This window comes from Castor canadensis, chromosome 9, assembly GCF_047511655.1.
Source record: "Castor canadensis chromosome 9, mCasCan1.hap1v2, whole genome shotgun sequence".
NCBI lineage: Eukaryota > Metazoa > Chordata > Mammalia > Rodentia > Castoridae > Castor > Castor canadensis.
The window spans coordinates 100,018,774-100,041,000 of NC_133394.1; the positions used below are offsets into that span (position 1 = coordinate 100,018,774).

Consider the following 22,227-nt stretch of genomic DNA (forward strand, 5'->3'; position numbering starts at 1 on the left):
CAGGTCAACTGTTAAAAGGGCTAAAAGAAGACAATGAATCCATCCAAAAACACTTTTCCACACAGTTTAATTTTATAGTAGAAAGCAGATGGAACAAATTATTTTTGTAATTCTATTGAGGAATGACCTTGCTAGGAGGAAGATAAACATCTGTACAGGACCTTCAGAAAAGAAGACATGCTGACACTGGAGGACCAGAGAACATAAGCTGCACTCCTTGTTTCACAAGTATAAAAAGAAAAGTTAATTTTTTTTGCACAAGTCTAACTATTGACTATTTCTTTAGAAAGAGTAAAACTACAAAATTCTACACCAAAAATTTAAAGCAGGCTGAGGTTTTACAAAATCTATTGATACCGAGTGGATTTTTCACTGGTATTCCATCCATGTAAAACTAGTGAAACTCAGTTAAGTATATTGTTGAGGGAATAACATGAATTTCACCCATAAATTTCAAGTAAACACACATAGGTTTATTTCTCTTTTCCCCGCATTTTTTCTTTGCTTTGAAATGTTTGATGTCGTAAATGTTTTCCTTTAAAAACAAAACTTTACTGGACAACATCAATTGTGAAATGTGTTGTCATGGCAGGAAGGATTCTCACGTCACAGTCTGTTCTTTACTAGACAATGTCAATTGTAAAATGTGTTGTCATGGCAGGAAGGATTCTCACGTCACAGTCTCTTCTTGCTGGCATTAGCAGCATTCCCTATTCCAGGTTTAGATACAACCATTTCCCTTTCTTCTTTTTTTCTCATTTTAGAAAACTTCTGGCAACAAACAGAAAACACCTTGTGATGATGAACATCTAGTCATCACAGAAGCCATCAGGAATCCAATCATGTTCACAGAGTGGTTATAGAACAAGAAGAGATCATGGTGAGCTGGGCGAAGATGCTTGGCTCCTCTATGGTGCATAACAAACTCGATCCAGAAGATGGCTTGATCCAGAGGCTTCACTGGCTACTTGTGGTGAATTCTTGATAACTTCATAGCGTTCTCTTTGTAGTTTAAGGAGAAGCATAGAGACACCAACATTTAAGGGAAGTTAGTTTGCCTGAGCTTATTAAGTCAAGGAAAGTTTCTGAAAAGTGCTCTACAGTGATTCAAACCAAATGTCTTAGAGTTGCCTTATAAGTGCTCTACTTTTGCTTTTGTCCACATATGTTTCATTTCTAATTAGAAACTTATGGATGGCAAATATTTCCCAAAGTAGAAATGGTAGTGAGTGATTCCAAGTCCCATGACTGAAGCAATAGAGTTGCAATTTGAGAATGATTGGAGGCTTTTAAACAGGAATTGTGTCATGGTAGGTGAAATGCTATGTTTTCTATCTCTCACTTTCACTGTACATTTCTGCCTTCTATTTTTTTATTTTCCAGTTGGTAGCCTGAATGATTATTTAATGCCAACCACTCAAACATGATACTGCCTTCCTCAAAATATGCATGCACTTCTCATGAAAGTTATAAAAATCCCAATTTTGTTCTTGGACTTGAAGACTCTGAATTGTTGGAATTAGCAAACTTTTCATCTGTCACTATGCATTTCTCTCAGTACATCTGTGTTCTAGCTGTTTCTTGAACTGTTCTTTTTCAAACTTTATAAGATATTTGATTTTATCTTTCCCTTTACTTGCACATTTTTCCATCATACACTATGAATCTTGCTTTTACCTCATTATTGAGGACTTAGCATGAATGACAACCAACAAAAGGCTTTTCTTATCAGTGTTAGCATAACAACCCTAAACATGGGAAACGATTGTGATACCAAGTCACATTTTTATTGGTATATAAAAAAACTCCTTGAAATATATTATGCAAGAATTTCATAACTGCTAAAATATAGTATATGTGTGTGTGTGTGTTTTCTAAAGTACACTGGTAAATTTTATTGTATGCATTATATATTACTAATTAAATTATTAATAATGACAATTAAACTCAACTATTTAGCAAAAAATTCATGAAATTGAGATATATAATTAAAACACTTTCTTATTTAAGTTCACCATTTTTTCTTATGGAAAATTAGTAATATCTATAAAGTATTACCCTTATTATGAATAAATATGTGCATGCAAAATTATTAGTGTATAATAAAATCACTGCAGTAATTTATGAGCCATTAAGTCTTTGAGGTCAAATATAGCTTTAAAATAACTTTCTTCCTGAAAACAAAACAAATTTCAGATGGATAAAATAAATTCTTTTAAAGTAATCCTCCTTCAAATGGAATGAAATTAGTATTCACTGATGATGTGATCATTTCTATAAATACTAGTTAATAAAGAATAAAGGTAAGAAAGGATCATTAATGACTATCTCCAAGGCATTGTGGGGGTCTGTGTACTTAACATTGTTGTAAAGTTCACTTTAACAGCTGCTTCCTTGGCCTTTACATGAACAATTTTATCAGGCTGATCCACAAACAAAGGAATACCTACCTCAGGGATCCAATGATGGATTCCTTCATAGATTCCATTGTTTCTACTATGAGTTATAAAGCTTTAGTTTTTGTATGACCTACAACTGGGGGAATTTCCACAAAATTATTAATTGTAAGCATTAGGAATAAAATAAGAAAGGTGAAATACGACTTTACAATACATAAGAAGCAGCACTTTCTATAAAAAGTGGTTATTATTGAATTGAAATTGCTTTGAAATTTTGAACAGAAAGTATGTCAAGTCCACTGGAGAGTTAAATGAAGGCTATGAAGAGCAGCTTCTTTGTAGCTTTCATCTTGAAAAATGAAAAATGGTAAGAGGAGGAAAAACACCAGTTTTTATAAATACATAGCATGTGCCAATTTAACAAATTCAGAGAGGAACCTTTTGGAGTATTTTCTGATAAATAAATAGTTAAGTCAATGATTCTGATAAGAAGGGTGTCCAAGGCAGCAGAAAGTAGGACAGTTGTGGTGCTACAGTGAGAAAAATCACAGTGATTCATCATGAGATGCATTATTACCTCATAATAAAGTGTGAATATTGATTTTGATGGAAAATGTGCAGTTCCTAGTAATATAAGACAGGTTATTTTTTGTTGCTTTTGAAATTTCCATGTAGTAGGGGAAAAGAAAATGAAAGCTTCGGGAATATGAGATGAGACAATGAAGGAAGCAACTGAAAAATTCTCAGAGAGGGAATTACACTTGAACTAAAGATACTTTGATTCTGCCATAGAGAAAATGATTGGATACTTTAAAATCACAATTTGCAGTTTATTTTTCATTTCTTTAACTCAAAAAATATGAAGACATTAGTTTTATTTTTTTAGCTTTAAAATACTATATACTCAACTGACTTGTTTTTTATTGAAGGATCATCTTACTGACTGGCTGTTTCTCACATTCTCAATGTATATTTCCCAGAGTATTACCAAGAAGGTCATTCTGGAGGATCCACTTGTATTTTTGAGTGTTGGATCTCAAAGTGTCTGGCTTTTTGCCATCATATCTTCATAGAACCTGCTGATACAGAAAATATTACATGACTAAAATTTTAAGGTATATTAGGTTAGAATTTACAGAAATGAAAAGATCATTTTATTGACCACTTTACACATGACAGACAAGGAAATTAAGATAGGACATTTAATGTAGCAAGAGTTACTAAAAGAAGTGAAGAAAACACAATATTTACATTTCTTATACATATCTTTGTAGTCAACTGAGGATGATGTAGTCATAATTACACTAACTTACAAAAATGTAATAAATGACAAATTCAATAATTTTTAAAATTTTAAGCTATTTATATTACTTTAGTTGGAAAACTGTACCTAATTAAGATAGAAATGGCTACATATTTATGGTGATTTTGTATTTCATTCTAATTCTCATTTTACAAATTTGATATGATCTTGTTATTTTTCACTTTGAGTGACATGGTAAGAAATTTTCTTATGCCTTCCTGTTCCTTATGTTATTTATTAAAGTTAGCTTTCTTTCTATATGCACAAGAAACAAAATGATGTGGATAGCTGTTTGTGAGAAATGACTTCCTTAATGCTAAGTAGTACATACGACTTGCTTTAGATTACAAATAAAGTAATCTATTCCCAAGAAAATTTGAACTGGAAATTTTTATATTAACCCAGAATTTACAATACAGCCAGGTTTGTCTCTTCTTTAAATGTTGAAGAGAATAACAATATGGAAGGTGAAAAAACTCAAAATTGTGATTTTTGATTAATTTTGTTCAACTTTCTGTTAATTCCTTGATAGTAATATTGAGTTTTGAAGACTACAAAGTCTTGAGAATATCTCCTATAAATTAAGATCCTTTTTACACCTACTAAAATAAGGAACTAATTTTTGAATTGACAAGCAAGCCTCCTAAACTAGAATATAAGGGTTATCTTTCAACATTATGTGAATGGTAAAGTAGCTGTGTTTTTAGAAAAAAAATTATCCTTACGTGAGGTACAGAAGTCCACATCACACAGGAAACTAAGACTTAGTTCACAATTACATGCATACCACAAGTGTACGGAAGTGTACTTTTTGTACTAGAGAATAAGTCATTAACACACTTTATGGAGTTGGGGATTTCTGAATTTCTTCTTCTATAAGATTTGCTTTTTCTTGGCTCTTTCCTTGACCTCCTTCATCAAGGAAAAAGAAAAATCATCTAATGTGTTAGAAGCAGAGCTCTTGGGTGGAACACTTTAATGTGCAGGGTATACTTCACAGCCAAGACCAGTCTCCACTTTTCTTGTATATTTCTCTGCTTTAGACATTGGCCAGGTCCTGTTCTTCAAAACAAGCTGTTATATATAGTTATTGCCTCAGGGGTGGTGATCTCTGGCTTAATTTTCTCTAAATAGCCCCTGAACAGTTAGTTGAATCAGCCTATTCTAAAAATTATGGGGAGTATGGAGCTGGGCTTACATTGGACACCTAAACTGCATGATGAAATTCAGCCTGCTTTCAATACCTGCTTAAGGTTATTTGCTGCTCCCATAACTTATTAACATTTGGTTACTTTCTGATAACAACTGTAATATCAAAAGTGCTTTCAAGAATCCTGCATAGGAAAAGAAGCAAGAATAGTGCAAAATTTTATCAAAACTGTGAAGCTGCCTGCAGTTCCATTCTGATACCAACTTCTCACTGCACCTGTGAAATATAATCATTCTATCACAATAATAATGCTCAAATGATCTTCAATAACATATCCTCTGCACTGTTTTATCATCTGTCATATATTTTTCTATTTAAAAGTGACTTATAAGATGAATTAGAGATTTATAACAATTCACTTTTTTTCCTTTTATTGGTAGTAGGGTTTGAAGTCAGTACCTTGTACATAGAAGGCAAGCACTCTACCACTTAAACTGCATCTTCAACCCAACCATTCACTATGGAGACACACAAAGTTTCTGTATTCAAGCCCTTTTCAGAGTTTAACAAATTATGTTAGTATCCAGCAAACAAGCACTTTATCTTACCTTTTGTGGATCTGTGTAAGGGCTAAGTATATTACATTAACCTTTTTTTCTGTAATATTATTGGCTACTGACAGAGATGAAACACCACATCACCATATTCTCCAGAATTCTGAAGAAAGTCTTCCATTTCCTATGAAGAAAGAATTTGCTCCATCACAAAAGATGTTTCTCATAGCAGTCACTTTTGAAAGGATTGCTATAAAAATTAAGTGGACAAATCAAGTATTATTAGGCCATTTTCAATGACTCAGTAACACATGTCCTTTGGAAGGAGATGTATAATATGATATAATGACCTCTCATATGTATTTGTATAAACAAGTGCATATGTTTATGTTTCTGTGTTTTAGAAAGAAAACAAAATTCTCACACACTGATTGCAGTGGATGACCTTTGAAATTATTCTACCCAGATTCTCAGATTATGGTTGTACTAATTGTTAATGTAGGTTCTTTGTTCTAGGAACTAGTTCCTGCTTGTTACTTTGCTTTATCTATAATTCTTACAATTGTACTAAATTACCTTGGATGATTCAGGTAAGATATCTGAAGAATCACTTTTATGTAGCATGATTAGTATTTTACTTCCCTCATAGTTGAGTACTCAGGAAAAGTGATACATTTGTTTTACATGTATAAATACTCATCTCTGGAATACTTTAATCCTTATACTATAATTTCTGAGAGTTTTCACAAATTTGTCCTTTATCGTCCCCTCATTCATGGAGATTAAGAGTCACCAACATTTAAAAAACTGGAAATATGACTGGGATTTTACATAAAATGCTCATAAAAATTCTGCTTATGTCCAGAACTATACATGTCCATATTAGAACTATTCATTACCTCAATTAACATTTTTAACTGCATTGGAACTCTCTGGATTTGTGTGAACGTACTTCTGGGTTTCCCTGATATCATGCTACAAAACTGATATGCCAGTAGAATGAATTCTGTATAACTTGATATGACACTCATCATAGCCTCACTGTGTCTCCAAGGGAGCTTTTGAAACTCGGTGGGATATGTGTTCCATGACTTTGTCCAGTGGAGTACTGATTTACCGAGGAAGATATGTGTATGTGGAAGATTTGAGATTATTATGACTTGTCATTTCCATTCTAGTCCAATTTTAAAAATTCATGTCTTTATAAATAAAAATAATTCCAGATTTGTCAGTTTCCTAACCTACCTTGGAAAAGAAAAATAGAGGAGACAAAGTTTCTATAATTTTTTTCAAGTCTGTAAAATCATCTTTTTCCCATCCTTTTGTTTTGTTCATTATTTTTTTTCTTTGTTTAAAATAAGGCTGAACTTATTCCAATCTAAAAGCTGTAGTTTGTAACCCTAAATGTTATCATACAACAAGTTTTCATAAAAAATAGAAATTTCTGATGCATAATTTTGAATGGAAAAAATCAATCTTAATAGAACAACCACTGCACTATTATTATTCTGAGGAATCTCTGGTGCATCCAAGAATTTTTATAATATTTACTAATAATGGGAATTTATGTATTATCTTCCTTCTGACAGCATCCTTCCTCTGTCTGCTGGAGAATGTTTTCTTCCACTACTATTGTAAAATAAAACATCCATTTAATATGAATCAGTGGCATTTGCAAGCCATTTCCTTTTTGCAATATTCTGTTGTAAATTGGATGGGTTATTGACTAACTATAATATTCTTTTGTAAATTAAAAAAATTCTCCTATTAAGAAAACTCAGAAAGACAATAAATACAAAACTGGATATTTGACCCATAATTTCCATACAGGTACTTCTTTGGTTCCAAATTTGGTTGTTTTCATTTTGCTGTTTTTCTACTCATACACTAAATGTATATTTGTAGCATATATAGAAAATTGCAATATTATTGTATATCCCTTTACTTCTTATAAATATAGTGATATTTTTGTATTGATTATTTTGTTTATCAGTTGCCAACTAAACTCTAGTTATGGCTTAAGTTTTTGGTCAAGGATTGCTACACATTTCTTAACAAATACAAAAAATTTTAATCATGATTAGAATTAGATTAAAAAAATCATGAGTTTTCATATATCCCTCACTCTACTTCAACCATTACAAGCATATGGGGCAGTTTTACTTCATTTGTTTTTCTTCCTAATCTCCTCATGGTTACTTCCATCCATCCTTCCTACCTTCCCTTCTTCCTTCTTTCCTTTGTTTTCCTTCTTTCTTTCCTTTTTTCTTTCTTTTGTTTCTTTGTTTCTTTCTTTTACTACCATATAATTGTTGTACATGGAGGGTACATTGTGACAGTTACCTGTGTGCTTATGATATATCTTAATTAGCATCACCCCCTTGATTGTTCTTCCTCATTCAGCCTCCCCATCTCTTAGAACAATTTCAACAGGTCTCATTGTTCTATTTTCATACATAGATACAAAATACATTCCCCATATTACCCCTCATTGGTCTTTTCTTTTTACCCTCTCCTTTTCACTAGTACCCATCAGCAGACAGGATGTATTTTATCTTCTTGCTTTCACTTGCTAAAGTGCATTATTGATTGTTCAAGGTGATTTCACATTGTCAATTCATACATGTATATATTGTGCTTTAATGAGATTAACCCCCTCTATCACTTACATTTTCTCCATAGCTCTGCTCCTCTATTGTTCCAAGTTTTCAGTGTATTGTGTTATATTATCTTCATATGCAGATGCAAAGTGTTTCACTCTCTAACATTCTCTTTCCCTCTCCCACCTCTCTTTAATCCCCTCAGAAGGACACATTAACACAATCATGTTCCATCATTGACTCTCTCTCTACATAATATATATATGCATGTATATATATGTATATATATATGTGTATATATGTATATATACATGTCTGTATATGTGTGTGTGTGTGTGTGAGTGTATGTGTACATGGAGGATACTGGGGTTTGAATTTAGGGCTTCTCTCTTTCTAGGCAGGTGCTCAACCACTTTAGCCATGCCTCCAGTCCTTTTTTCTTTGGTTATTTGGAAATAGGGTTTTGCTTTTTTGCCTAGGCCAGCCTCCATTTGCTCATTGTATTTTAAGCTTCCCTACGTTGCTAGCATGACAGGTGCACACCACCATATTCAGCTTTTTTCATTGAGATGCAGTGTCAATAACTCTTTGCCTAGAGTGTCCTGGAGCCATGATCCTCTGGATCGCAGACTCCCACATAGATTGGGATTCTACTGTACATATAATTGGGATTGCCACTGTACCTGGCTATTTACTGAAATGGTGTTTTGCAAAGCTTTTCCCAAGACTGGCCTTGAAATGTAATCCTTCTTATCTTCACCTGCCAAATAACTAGGATTATAGATGTGAGCCAAGAGGGCCTAACTACATTCCATAATTTTAGAGAAAATAGTTACCAACCCATATTACTATTCTGAAAATTAACCAACCAGAATCAAAGGACAAATAAAGATCTTCCAAGATAATGAAAAAAAAAAGGTATTCATACCACTAAGTTAGCATTAGAGAAGATACTTCAGGTAAACTTGAACTAAGAAGCGGAATCAAAATAAATAAAATCAAAAGACCCCACCCCCAAGAAACAATTTTCACTAAGAAAGTAGATAATCAGTGAGAATTAAAAATTCAAATATTATTAATTCAGTAAACCATCAAAGTTCTAAGATGAATAAGGGAGAAAGACATGAACATAGATTATTCAGAACAGTGAGAAGAAAAACAAATTGCTGGAAAATAGCATATGCCTTTCAATAATATTCCTGAATGTATATGTTCTTAATTTCTGAATTAAATGAGATAGTCTGCCTAATTGGATTAAAACACAAGATACAACGGGTTTTTTGCCTTCAAAAATCCACCTGACTGGCAAAAACATAAAAAAATGAAAGTGGAAGGATGGAAATTGATATTCCAAGTAAAGATATTCAAAAACAATCAGGAGAAGCTATACTCATACTTGAGAAAGTAGACTAAAAACCAAAATCTTTCAGAAGTGACAAATAACATTACTACAGATAAGGAAAACATCTATAGAGAAGATAAAATTATTACAAATATGTGCACATCAAATGACAGAGCACACATCTGTCTAAAATATACACTACTTTATATAAGAGAGAAATACCCCCTGAAATAACTATTGTGAGTAACTTCAATATCCCATTCTCACCAATAAAGAAATTATTAAGACCAAAAATACAACAAAAGTGAGAGTTTAATAAAACTATACATCATATGGACTTAACAGACATGTACATAGTGTTCCATACAATAGCATATAAGGACATTCTTTTTATGAACACATGTAATATTTTTCAAAATAGATCACATATTATTGTTGTACTAGGGGTACATTCTGACATTTATAAAAATGCTTACACAATATCTTAGTAAAATTCATCACCTCCAACATTCTCCTTTGCCCCCTTACCATCCTCCATTTTAGAATAATTTCAGTAGGTCTTATTTTCCCATTTTCATAGTTGAGTACATAATGATCCCACCATATTCACCCTCCTTCACCCTTTGGTATATCCTCTCCCCTCACACTGGTGACAGTCCCCAGGCAGGACATGTTTCCTTCCTGTCCCTTTTTTTGAAAAATAGACCTTTGTATTTGTTGAAGAAAACTACACAAAGAGTTTAACTATGACATCTCCATGTATTTGTGTATTGTATCCTGAATAGTTTCATTCCCTACATTTTTCTCCTTTCTACCTTAGTCCCCCTCTTATGGTGCTTTTGACAGGATTAAATATTCTATATTCATCCTTATATAGAAATTACATCAAATATAATCACCTTCTTTACTTCCTTCTTTAACCATCTCCCTCTGATTAGTGCCCTCCCCTTAGCAAGACCTGATTTTCATTCTTGTCTGTCATTGTTTAGGTGTCTATTTCTTGTTAAGTCGACCTTTTGCCTTGATGTTGCACCTGCATATGCATTGTGCTTAAGGTGATATGACCTCCTTTCCACTACACTTCTTCACTCTTTGCCCCCATTTGGTGTTGTTTAAAAGTTTGCAGTGTGTTTTTTCCTACACTAGTGCAATGTACTTCATTATTATTTGCTATCTTTCTTTCCTTCTTTTTTTCCTCCCTTGGTCTCCTCTGCCAGTCCCACTTGGTAGAGTATCTGCCTAGAAAGTCTGAGGTCCTGATTTGAAATCTCAGTACTGCAATCAAAAACTCCACATAGATCAAATACCTTAATGTAAGATCCCAAACATAAATGTACTAGAGAAAAACAGGGAAAACAGTTCAAGACCTTGTCACAGTTATTGATTTTTTATGGATGTGGTTCCAATAACTCATTAAACAAAAATAAGAATAGAAAAATGGGTACAATGAAAATATAAAGCATCTGAAGAACAAAGGAAGCAATACAGTGAAGAGAAAACATACAGAATGGAGAAAATCTTTTATAGCTAATCATCTGATGTGATTAATATCCAGTACACATACAGAATTAAAAAGAAAAACTATTATCCAAAAAACAAGTAATCCAATGAAAATAGGCAAATGATCTGCATGGATAACTTTTTCAAAAGAAGAATAAATGGCTAATAAATATATGAAAAATATTAAGTATCTTTATCCATCATGGAAATGCAAATCAAAATTCCACTGAATTATATCTCACTTTAGTTATGATGGCTTTTACTAAAAAACAAGTAATAACAATTATTCCAAGGATGTGGGAAAGCTTGAACACTTCAGAACTGTTGTTGCAAAATTAATAGCACCATTATGAAAAACAGTATAAAGTTTCCTCAAAAAACTAAATGTTGAACAAATATTATTGAGAATATCAGTTCTGGAAATATATTCAAAGGAAATTAAGTCAGCATGCAATAGAGATATTTGTATAAATACATTCATTACACCACTTTTAACAATATCTAAGCTATGGGATCTACCAACAAATGGATAAAGAAAATACGATATGTGTCCAAAATGGAGTATTATTTAGTCATAAATAAGAATATTATGTTGTGTGAAGAAAAATTACTGGAACTTGAAGGCATCGTGTTAAGCAAAATTATTCACAAACAGAAAGGCAGGTATTGCATGTTTTCTCTCACAGAAAAAAATCAAAACAACAAGAAGAATAACAAAATTCTGAATGTAGAAGAGGATAAGGGGACAGGGACTGGGGGTTGGGTGGTGTTAGGGTAAGAGAAGGTGAGGGATGGTGGACATGACCTAAGTATGATATTTATGTGTAAAAATGTCCTGGTGAAACATAATTTGTACATTGATGTATGTTAACAGATATAGTGAAAATGATACTTTAAAAATTCTTCTTTTCTACAAATTCTTAAAAGTATGATGCTAGTTTGCTATTTTTAGCTTTCTCATGAAAATACTAAGCTATTTGCTGACAGAATACTTTTGTACTTGAAAAATTAAATGTTTATTTTCAGAAACATGGTAGAATCTGTTATGTCTGAATTTCACATACTTTATGAAATTTCTCGGGGCTCATTTTGTCAGGATGCTGCGATGCTGAGATCCAAGTTACCCAAGGGAGTGTCACTGAGGTGTCCTATAGGATTGGTATATGTAGAATCACCACTCTGCTAGGGAAAACAATCCTTTTCATTCTCTTAGGTGTAATACCTCATTTTGCACATTCTTGATGTGTCACCTTAATTACTTAAGTACTGCAGGATATTTTCTGTGATCTCTGTAGGATTTTTTGCTAACATTCTCCTTCTCGTATCTCTCTCACTGACCAAGACATCCTGAATGAGGAAATCAGAGTCATTTCCAACAACACTGCAGAGCAAACCAATCAGAACAACATGAGTTGGTCTACCTTAGGCAGGGGTTGAGCAGGTTTGCAGTGGAGTCCTCCAACAAAGACAAGATTTAGTAAAAGTGAGAGAGGGAATTCCAAATACTAGTAGGTTCGAATGAGAACTACATCAGCTTTCTACACTGTCTCAAATAATGTAGTGGGTCACCCTGAATTGAGAAAATAATATGAATAGCAAGATAATGAGGAAATTGTATCTGGAATGTTGCATGGGGCTTGAAAAGAGTTGAAATAATGTAGTCAAGAGGTTTAGTTACGTGTTTTGATAACAGACATATATGTATATTTACATATACATTACTTGGTGTATGAATTATATTCTCTAAAAACTGAAAAACTAACAAATACAAACTTTAAAACTTTTTGATCTTCATAAACAATTACTAATCCTACCAAACTTTCAGAAGCAGCTTTCTTGGGAGTACTGTCTAGTTTTGACAACTTAGCAAGTAATAACTTTTATCTTTTATTCTCCACGTGAACTGGGAGTTTTTTGAGAGTACAATTAAATTCTTATAACTACTAGCATGCCTGGTTCTTATTAGGAGACCGAAAATATAGTGGATATTACATATACGTATACATGAAAGCCACAGCTGTGTATTTTTCACAAATTATTAAAATGATATTTCTGCTCACTTTTAGTTTGTTTCATCTTATTTAATGGAAACATGTTTTGAAAAATAAATGTGCACCCTTAAGCAAGATTTTAGGCTTCAAACCATATGATTTGTAGACATTTATTGAAGAAATGTAGAAATATCAAAAAACTAAAAATCACAGGTTTCTGCATCAGGGATGGAGGCACTAATTACTTCATTGTGAAAGATCTCTCATGGTATTTTTGGTAAATATTTTAATTTCTAAATGTGAAACAGCTACACAGGGGAAACAATTTCTTCAATGTCACATAGATAGTTTTGCTAAAAAATTAAATATAACTCCTTAATATATACAACTGCAGTCATTAAGACATTTAGTGAGGTACAAATCCCTTTTTTTTTTTTTTTTTTGGTGATACTGGGGTTTGAACTCAGAGCCTCACATCTGCTATACAGGCGCTGTACCACTGAACCACTCCTCCAGTCCCTATAAACCACTTTTTTTTTTTGGCAGAACTGGGGTTTAAACTCAGGGCCTTGCGCTTACTAGGCAGACATTCTACCACTTAAGCCAGTTTGCCAGCGTTTTATGAAGTATAATTACTAATGCATTGATGGACAAAAAAAATATAGTAAAAGGTAGACATAATTTTACAGAGAACAATCAGTGGTTCTATTTTCAGGGTTATTATTTCATGCAGTGTTCTGAAGAAGCGATGGTCACAAGGTTCTAAATGTCTCCATGATGTAAGCATTTCCACAGTACTTCTGAGAATAATTGATCATTTTATGTTACATAAAACAACTCATTATATGACAATCTATTTTGAAATGAAAACAAGCTACTTTCAATTGCATGCAAAACTCCATATTTTTAATATCACAATTTGTGTCAAGGATATTGCAATTTACATGCGTTCAGATTGTGTCACAATCCATACTTTTTTCTTTTTATTTTCTTATGCTTTGTTTATGACTTCCAGGGAAATATTGAATAGAAATGACAAGAGTGAACACTTCCTCTTGTTTCAGTTCTTAGAGGAAATATTTTCATTTTTTCACTCTTGAGTATGATGCAATGTGTGGGTGTGTTGTGCAAGGCTTTTATTATGTTCAGGTAGATTCTTCCTAAATCTATGTTATGAGAGTTTTTGTTTCAGAAGCCTTTTGAATTTTGCCAAATGCCTTTTCTGCATCAGTGAAGGTGATAATTTGTTTCTATTCTTTATTCTGCTGATGTGTATCATCACACCCTTGACTTTCGAATGCTGAAACATTGTGCTTATGAAGTATGGCAAGTTTTAATGTGATCGTCTATTCGGCTTTCAGTATTTTCTTGAGGATTTTACATCTGTCTTCATCTGAGTTGGCTCATAGTTTCATTGGCTTGTAGTTTTAATTTTATCCTAACTTCCCTTGTCTGGTCAAGGCTGGCCTCATGAAACTAGTTTGTAAGTATTTTCTGCTCCTTTGTTTTCTGGGAAGCTTTTGAGGTTTTGAACATTTTAAAATCTTTTAAAGAATATACCATCTCTATTTTCTGCTTCATATTTCTGAAAATATTTAATTCAGGAGCAATCAAGTAAAACATAGTATTTTATGCACTAAAATTGTTCCTTAAGATTAAACTGGATATGTGGAAATCAAGGGAAACAATCTTGGTTGAAGTTTCAATCCTGTACATTCTCTTCTCCCTTTTTAAATTCTTCCATTTTCCATATATCTAGTGGAATGATGTCAACTTACAGTATTTAGGGATGGTTTCAATCTCTCATATTTGTTATTCCCAATTCTATCTGATTTTTTATGTTTCATTTTATTTTCCAATATGTACTATTTATTGATGTTTTCTTTGGCTCTATGATAACTTCTATGAGTAGTCTCTGCTTTATTGCACTATGTATCTAAAGCATCCCTTTAGTGAAAGTTTTCAGCTATTTTAACTTATTTTTTTGGACACAATAACTGATAAGCAAACCTGTTCTTCAGGTTTATAAAATTACAAAATATGCTTCATTTTCTCAGCCAGTAGTTGCAGTCTGTGGAGTACCTCTTGACTTTTTAAAAAAAGTTTCCATCACAGTATGCCTGTAAATTATGGATAAAAATGATTTTCTGAACTGTTACAGATAATATAGCAAATTACAATGAAGATAGCATTTTACAATGAGGAAAATGTCAGACTATCTAGCCACTCAATATGGTAAAACTCAAAATAGAATTCCTGTCTTAATAATCTACAGTGATAAATATACAGCATATCATTACTAGTTAACCTGAACAAATTCATCTGTTAGTATGCTAAAACCATATTTTATTCTGGTTAATACCTGATCTACAATAGCTAAGCTATGGAAATAACAAAGATGCCTCACTGCCACTAAATGGAATCAGAAAATGTGGTATTTACACATAATGGAATTTTATTCAGCTACAAAGAATAATGAAATTTTGTTATTCACAAGTAAATGGAGGAAACTGGAGAACATCATCTTAAGCAAAGTTAGGCAGGCTCAGAATGCCAGATTTCATGTTCTCCCTCATATATGTATTATAGACTCAAAAGAAATGCAATAATATTACTGGACATGGGTCGCACACTAAAGGGAGAAATAGGGAAAGGAAAGGAAACCTAAAACTTTAATTTGGTTTATGTGCTCCCTATTGAGGAGTGAATAAAGTAATCTTAAATTGGCAGAAGCCACTAGAAGGAGACAGATGAACCAATGTGGGTTGCAATACACAAGTGCATAGAAGCAATGCTAAGAATCTGTCTGTATAGCTGTCTTTATCTCAAACTAGCAAAAATGATATGACTTTCTTATTATCTCTTATGTTTTCGCTTCAACAAAATCAGAAAAAAAGAGGGTGGAACAGGTTCTGCCTGGAAATGGAGGGCAGGGTGGGAGTAACACAATGTATACACATGTAAGTAAATGTAAAAATGATAAAATAAAAGAAGAAAAGAAGAAAAGAAATTTTGATGGATTTAAGTAGTCACACATGGCTATTGGCTTGTGTGACTACTTAAATTGATTGTACAGAAAAGGTTTATATAAATGTTAAGGTATTTGAGACCCTAAACGTTATGGGCATAGAAGTGTATTGGCAATCCCTACAGTATTTGAAAACAAAATTTTAATCAGAAATCGCATCTACTTACCAACTTGCATTGCAGTTAGCCTTGTCCTAAGGTTCTAACGCCCTGGGTAAAACAAACAGACATTTAGGAAAACTATTTTTAAAAGATAGAAAGAAATACAGTTTATAAAAGTTAGAAAAAAATTATGAAATATTAGGAAGAAGTTTTATCAAGTAGGTACAAATGGCTACCATGAGAAAGCATAAAACACATTTAATAAATTGAAGAAAACACACAGAAAAATGGAAAGAGCCCATATTCATGTTAACAAAGGAATTAACTTTGTTAAAAATGCCCATATGATCTAAAGCAATCTACACCTTTAAGGCAAACCTTATCAAAATACCAATGACCTTATTCACAGAAATAATAAAGAAAATCATAATAAAATTCACATGGAATCTGAAAAGACTGAAACAAACTGATCCTGAACAAAAATAAAACATGGGAAGTATTTCAATTACTGCCTTCAAGTTATACTACAAAGCTATAGTAACAACACTAGGAATGTGCTTGCATAAAAAGTTTCTATAAGACCAATGGCACACAATATAGAACTAAGAAAGAAATCCACCTGTCTATAGACAACAAAGGCACCAAGAACATATCTCTTCAGTAGAACAGTCTTTTCAACAAATGGCTAAAAGAGATAAAGATTCAAAACTATGAAACTATCAGAATAATTAATTCTGGTCATTGAAGTGGGAAAAGAATCACTGATTTAACCTCAAAGTATAAGGAATAGTGTTCCTACCTGTGCCTACAATGTAGCTCCCAGAAAACTATTGCATGTGACTAGATCTTCAAGTGATTTCTGAATGTTTTCTTTTAGTAGTTTCAAATTTCCAGTCTTATATTACTCTTTGGTCCATTTTGAGTTGATTTTTATATAGAGTTAGAGATAGGGATCTCATTTGAGTGTTCTGCCTGTTTTGCCAGCACTAGTTGTTAAAAATGCTTTCTCCAATACATGTTTTTGGCATCTTCATCAAAAATCAGATGACTGTAGCCATATAGGCTTATTTCTGGGTCTTCTATTCCATCCCACTGGTATATGTGTCTACTTTTGTGCCTGAATGATGTTGTTTTTTGTTACTATGGCTCTGTAGTATAATTTTAATTCAGGTATATGGTACTTCCAGCATTGCTTTTTTGTTCAGAATTGCTTTGGCTATTAATAAACTTTAGAGTTTCCATATGAATTTTATGATTATGTTTTCTTTTTTAGGTTGATCTTTATATTTAATAGAAATCACAAGTTGAATTATAGGATTCCTAAATTTGTAGGCAGATGAATGCAATTGCTGTATGAGCGGGGAGGGTTTCTGTGTGAATTCACATTGTATTCACCCCAACAAATCAGGTTGTACCTTACATGATACAATCTTGCAAAATGACCAGAAGAAAGGAATGAAATACAACCATACCAGGAAGTTAGCAGGAAATATACTATGTTATCTGTCTGGATTTTTATGATATTTGTGATTTTAATGTTTTTTCTTCTTTTTTATTTATTTATTGATATGTGCATACATTGTTTGGGTCATTTCTCCACCCTGCCCCCTGCCCCCTCCCTACCCCCCACAGCCCTCGCTTCCAGGCAGAAACTTTTCTACCCTTTTCTCTAATTTTGTTGAAGAGAAGACATAAGCAATAATAAGAAAGACATAGCGTTTTTGCTAATTGAGATAAGGATAGCTATACAGAGAGATTCCTAGCATTGCTTCCATGAACAACTGTATTACAACCCGAATTGACTCATTGACTCATCTCTACCTGACCTCTTCACTACTTCCCCGTCACCTTCCCACATTGACCTCTGTGGTTTTAAGGTTACTGTATTAACTCTTCTGTAGTGGGGATATCAAACACGTTCAAGTTTTGGGTTCCCTACCTATTCCCATTCCTCCCATATATGCTCTCCCTTTAGGGTGTGACCCAAGTCCAACAACATTGCTGCATTTACCCTAGATCTAAAGTCTGTATATGAGGGAGAAGATACGATTTTTGATCTTCTGAGCCTGGCTAACCTTGCTCAGGATGATGTTCTCCAGTTCCGTCCATTCTCTTGCAAATGGTAAGATATCATTCTTCTTCATGGCTGAGTAAAACTCCATTCTGTATAAGTACCACATTTTCTTAATCCATTCATCAGTAGTGGGGCATCTTGGCTGTTTTCATAACTTGGCTATTGTGAATAGTGCTGCAGTAAACATCAGTGTGCAATTGCCTCTGAAGTAACCTGAGTCACTTTCCTTTGGGTATATCCCCAGGAGTGGGATTGCGGGATCATATGGCAGATCTATGCTTAGATTTTTAAGAAGCCTCCATATTGTTTGCCAGAGTGGTTGCACTAGCTTACATTCCACCAGCAGTGTACAAAGGTTCCTTTTTCCCCCACATCCTCACCAAAACCTGTTGTTGGTGGTGTTTTTGATGATAGCTATTCTAACAGGAGTGAGATAGAAGCTTAGTGTGGTTTTGATTCACACTTCCTTTATGGCCAATGATGGTAAGCATTTTTTCATGTGTTTTTTGGTCATTTGAAATTCTTCTTTTGAGAAAGTTCTGTTTAGTTCAGTTGCCCATTTCTTTATTGTTTCATTGATTTGGGGAGAGTTTAGTTTTTTGAGTTCCCTGTATATTCTGGTTATCAGTCCTATGTCTGATGCGTAGCTGAAAAATATTTTCTCCCACTCTGTGGGTAGCTGGTCAATTTAGAGACCATTTCTTTTGAGTGCAGAAGCTTTTTAATTTCCTGTAGTCCCATTTGTCCATACATTGTCTTAGTTGCTGAGCTGCTGGGGTTCTAAGGAGGAAATCCTTGCCTATACCTATTGCTTCCAGAGTATTTCCTGTTCTTTCCTGCACTAACTTCAGAGTTTGGGGTCTGATATTAAGGTCCATGATCCATTTTGAGTTGATACTAGTACACTGATAAACATGGATCTAGTTTCAGTTTTTTGCAGGCAGATAACCACTTTTCCTAGCAACATTTGTTGAAGGGGCTGTCTTTTCTCCATCATATGTTTTTGGCACCTTTGTCAAAAATTAGCTGTGTGAATTCATATCTGGATCCTCTATTCTGTTCCACTGGTCTTCATGTCTGTTTTTGTGCCAGTACCATGCTGTTTTTATTGCTGTTGCTTTGTAATAAAGTTTGAAGTCGGGAATTGTGATATATCCAGCATTGCTCTTTTTGCTGAGTATTGCCTTGGATATTAGCAGTCTCTTGGATTTCCAAATGAACTTTAAAGTAGATTTTCCAATCTCTGTGATGAATGTCATTGGGATTTTGATGGGGATTGCTTTAAACATGTAGATTGCTTTTGATAGTATAACCATTTGTACAATGTTGATTCTACCAATCCATAAGCACAGGAGATCTCTCCATCTTCTGTAGTCTTCCTCTATCTCTTTCTTCAGGGGTTTCTAGTTCTCTTTGTAGAGGTCATTCACGTCCTTTGTTAAGTTTACTCCTAGGTATTTGATTTTTTTTGAGGCTATTGTAAATGGAATTGTTTCCATATGTTCTTTCTCAGTTTGTTTGTTGTTGGTGTATAGAAAAGCTAATGATTTTTGTAAGTTTATTTTGTATCCTGCCACCTTGCAGTAGTTGTTTATGGTGTCTAGGAGTTTTGGGGTAGAGTTTTTTGGGTCTTTAAGACATAGGATCATGTCATGTGCAAATAGGGATATTTTGACAGTTTCTTTACCTATTTGTATTTCTTTCATTCCTTCTTCTTGCCTAATTGCTCTGGCTCAGAATTCCAGCACTATATTGAATAGGAGTGGGGAGAGTGGGTGCCCTTGTCTCATTCCTGATTTTAGGGGAAATGGTTTCAGTTTTTCTCCATTAAGTATAATGTTGTCTATAGGTTTGTCATATATAGCATTTACAATGTTAAGGTACATTCCTTCTATTCCTAGTTTTCTTAGAGTTTTTCTTATGAAATGGTGTTGAATCTTATCAGTCTTTTTCTGAATCTATTGAGATGATCAAGTATTTTTTATCTTTGTTTCTATTAATGTGCAGCATTACATTTATAGATTCACCTATGTTTTACCACCCCTACATCCCTGAGATGAAGCTGGCTTGGTCGTGGTGAATATCTTTTAAATATATTGTTGCATTCTCTTTGCCATTATTTTATTGAGGATTTTTGCAGCAATGTTCATTAAGGAGATTGGCCTACAGGTCTCCATTTGGAGGTGTTTTGTCTGGTTTTGGGATGAGTGTAATACTGGCATCATAAAATGAGTTAGGCAGTTTTCCTTCCCTTTGTATTTCATGGAAAAGTGTAAAAAAGTTGGTATTTGTTCTTCTTTAAAGGTCTGACAGAATTCAGCAGAGACTGAACTTTTCTTTTCTGGTAGACTCTTTGTTGCTGCATTTTGTGTTATAGATCTGTTTGTGTGATTAATATCCTCTTGATTCAATTTTGATTGGTGGTAAGTATATAGAAATTCATCCATTTGCTCAAGATTTTGAAATTTATTACAATATAGGTTCTCAAAGTAGTCTGTGATGATTCCCTGGATTTCCTGTTGCTCTTATCTCCCCTTTTGTTTTTCTGATTTTAGTGATTTAGGGTTTTTTCTCTCCTCATTTTAGTCAGGATTGCCAGGGATCTGTCAAGCCTGTTTATTTTTTCTAAGAACCAGCTTTTTGTTTCATTGATTCTTTGTATGGTTTTTTGTTTCTTTGTTTCTATTTCATTGATTTGGGCCCTTATTTCATTATTTCTCTCCTTCTGCTTATTTTGGGATTTGCTTGTTCTTGTTTTTCTAGGAGTTTGAAATGTAACATTAGGTCATTGATTTGAGTTCTTTCTGTCCTTTTAATACATCCACTCATGGCTATAAACTTTCCTCCTAGGACTGCCTTTCCTGTGTCCCATAGGTTCTGGTAGGTCATGTTTTCATTTTCATTAACTTTTGGGAACCTTTTAATTTTGTCTTTTATTTAATCATTGACCCATTGATCATTGAGCAATGTGTTGTTCAGCTCCCAGTTGTTTGTATGTTTTCTACTATTGTTTTCATTGTTGAGTTCTACTTTTAATGAATTTTGATCAGATAGAATGCATGGGATTATTTCTATTTTCTTATATTTGCTGAGGCTTGCTTTGTGCCCTAAGATAAGATCAAATTTTGGAGAAAGTTCCATGGGCTGCTGAGAAGAATGTAAATTGTTCAGAGGTTGGATGAAATATTCTGTAGACATCACTTAGATCTATTTGAGCTATGGTGTGATTTAGTTCTAGAATTTCTTTATTGATTTTTTTGTTTGGATGACCTATCTATTGGTGATGGGGATTATATTAAAGTTTCCCACTACCACTGTATTGGAGTCTATATATGCTTTTAGATCCTTTAGAGTATGTTTGATTAAATTGGATGCACTGATGTTGGGTGCATATAGGTTGATAATTGTTATTTCCTTTAGGTGTATTTCTCCTTTTATTAGTATAGAGTGTCCTTCTTTATCTTGTTTGATCAATGTAAGTGTGAAGTCTCCTTTCTCTGAGTTAACTATTGATACTCCTGCCTGTTTTCAGGGACCATTGCCTTTCACCTTAAGCCAGTGCATATTTTTGTCAATGAGATGAGTCTCCTGTAAACATCAGATTGTTGGCTCTTCCTTTTTAATGCAGTTTGCCAAAAGGTGTCTTTGATGGGGGAGTTAGCATTCAGGGCTAATATTGATATGTATGTGGTGATTCCTGTCATTTAGTTGTTTTTGTTATTTAAGGGTTTGATTGTGTGCAAATGAATCAATGTTACTCTCTGATTCCTTGTCTTTTCTTCTCCTGTGGTTTGGTGCTGTCTGTCCTCTCATGGTTTTTCTTGCTTTTGTTTTCTGTGTGCAGAATTCCTTGAAGCATCTTTTGTAGTGGTGTTTTGCTGGTCATATATTGTTTTAGTTTCTGCTTATCATGGAGGACTTTTATTGCTCCATCTATTTTGAATGATTGTTTTGCTGGGTAAAGTATCCTAGGGTTGAAGTTATTTTTATTCAGTGCCTGGAATACCTCACTCCATGCTCTTCTTGCTTTTAAACTTTCTACTGAGAAATCTGCTGTGATTTTAATGGACTTACCTTTATATGTTATTTGTTTTTTCTCTCTTACAGCCTTCAGTATTCTTTTTCTATTCTCTGTTCTGCTTGTTTTAATGAGAATATGTCATGGTGTAGCTCTATTTTAGTCAA

General features: G+C 33.5%; 1 long non-coding RNA gene across 4 annotated transcripts in view; it reads right to left on the minus strand.

Annotated features, from left to right (window-relative positions):
- Window positions 1-458: 458 nt before the first annotated feature.
- LOC141410967 (uncharacterized) overlaps window positions 459-22,227 on the minus strand; it is a 70,055-nt gene continuing 48,286 nt past the window's right edge. For 2 of the 4 annotated variants that reach the window (XR_012435792.1, XR_012435795.1), the window contains exons 2-5: window positions 16,035-16,076; window positions 5,461-5,590; window positions 2,451-3,475; window positions 459-1,002 (exon numbers count right to left, since the gene is read on the minus strand). This is a non-coding gene — a long non-coding RNA (uncharacterized lncRNA). Of the gene's footprint in view, window positions 1,003-2,450; window positions 3,479-5,460; window positions 5,591-16,034; window positions 16,077-22,227 lie in introns of all 4 variants that reach the window. The other 2 variants (XR_012435793.1, XR_012435794.1) reach the window with 2 other exon arrangements.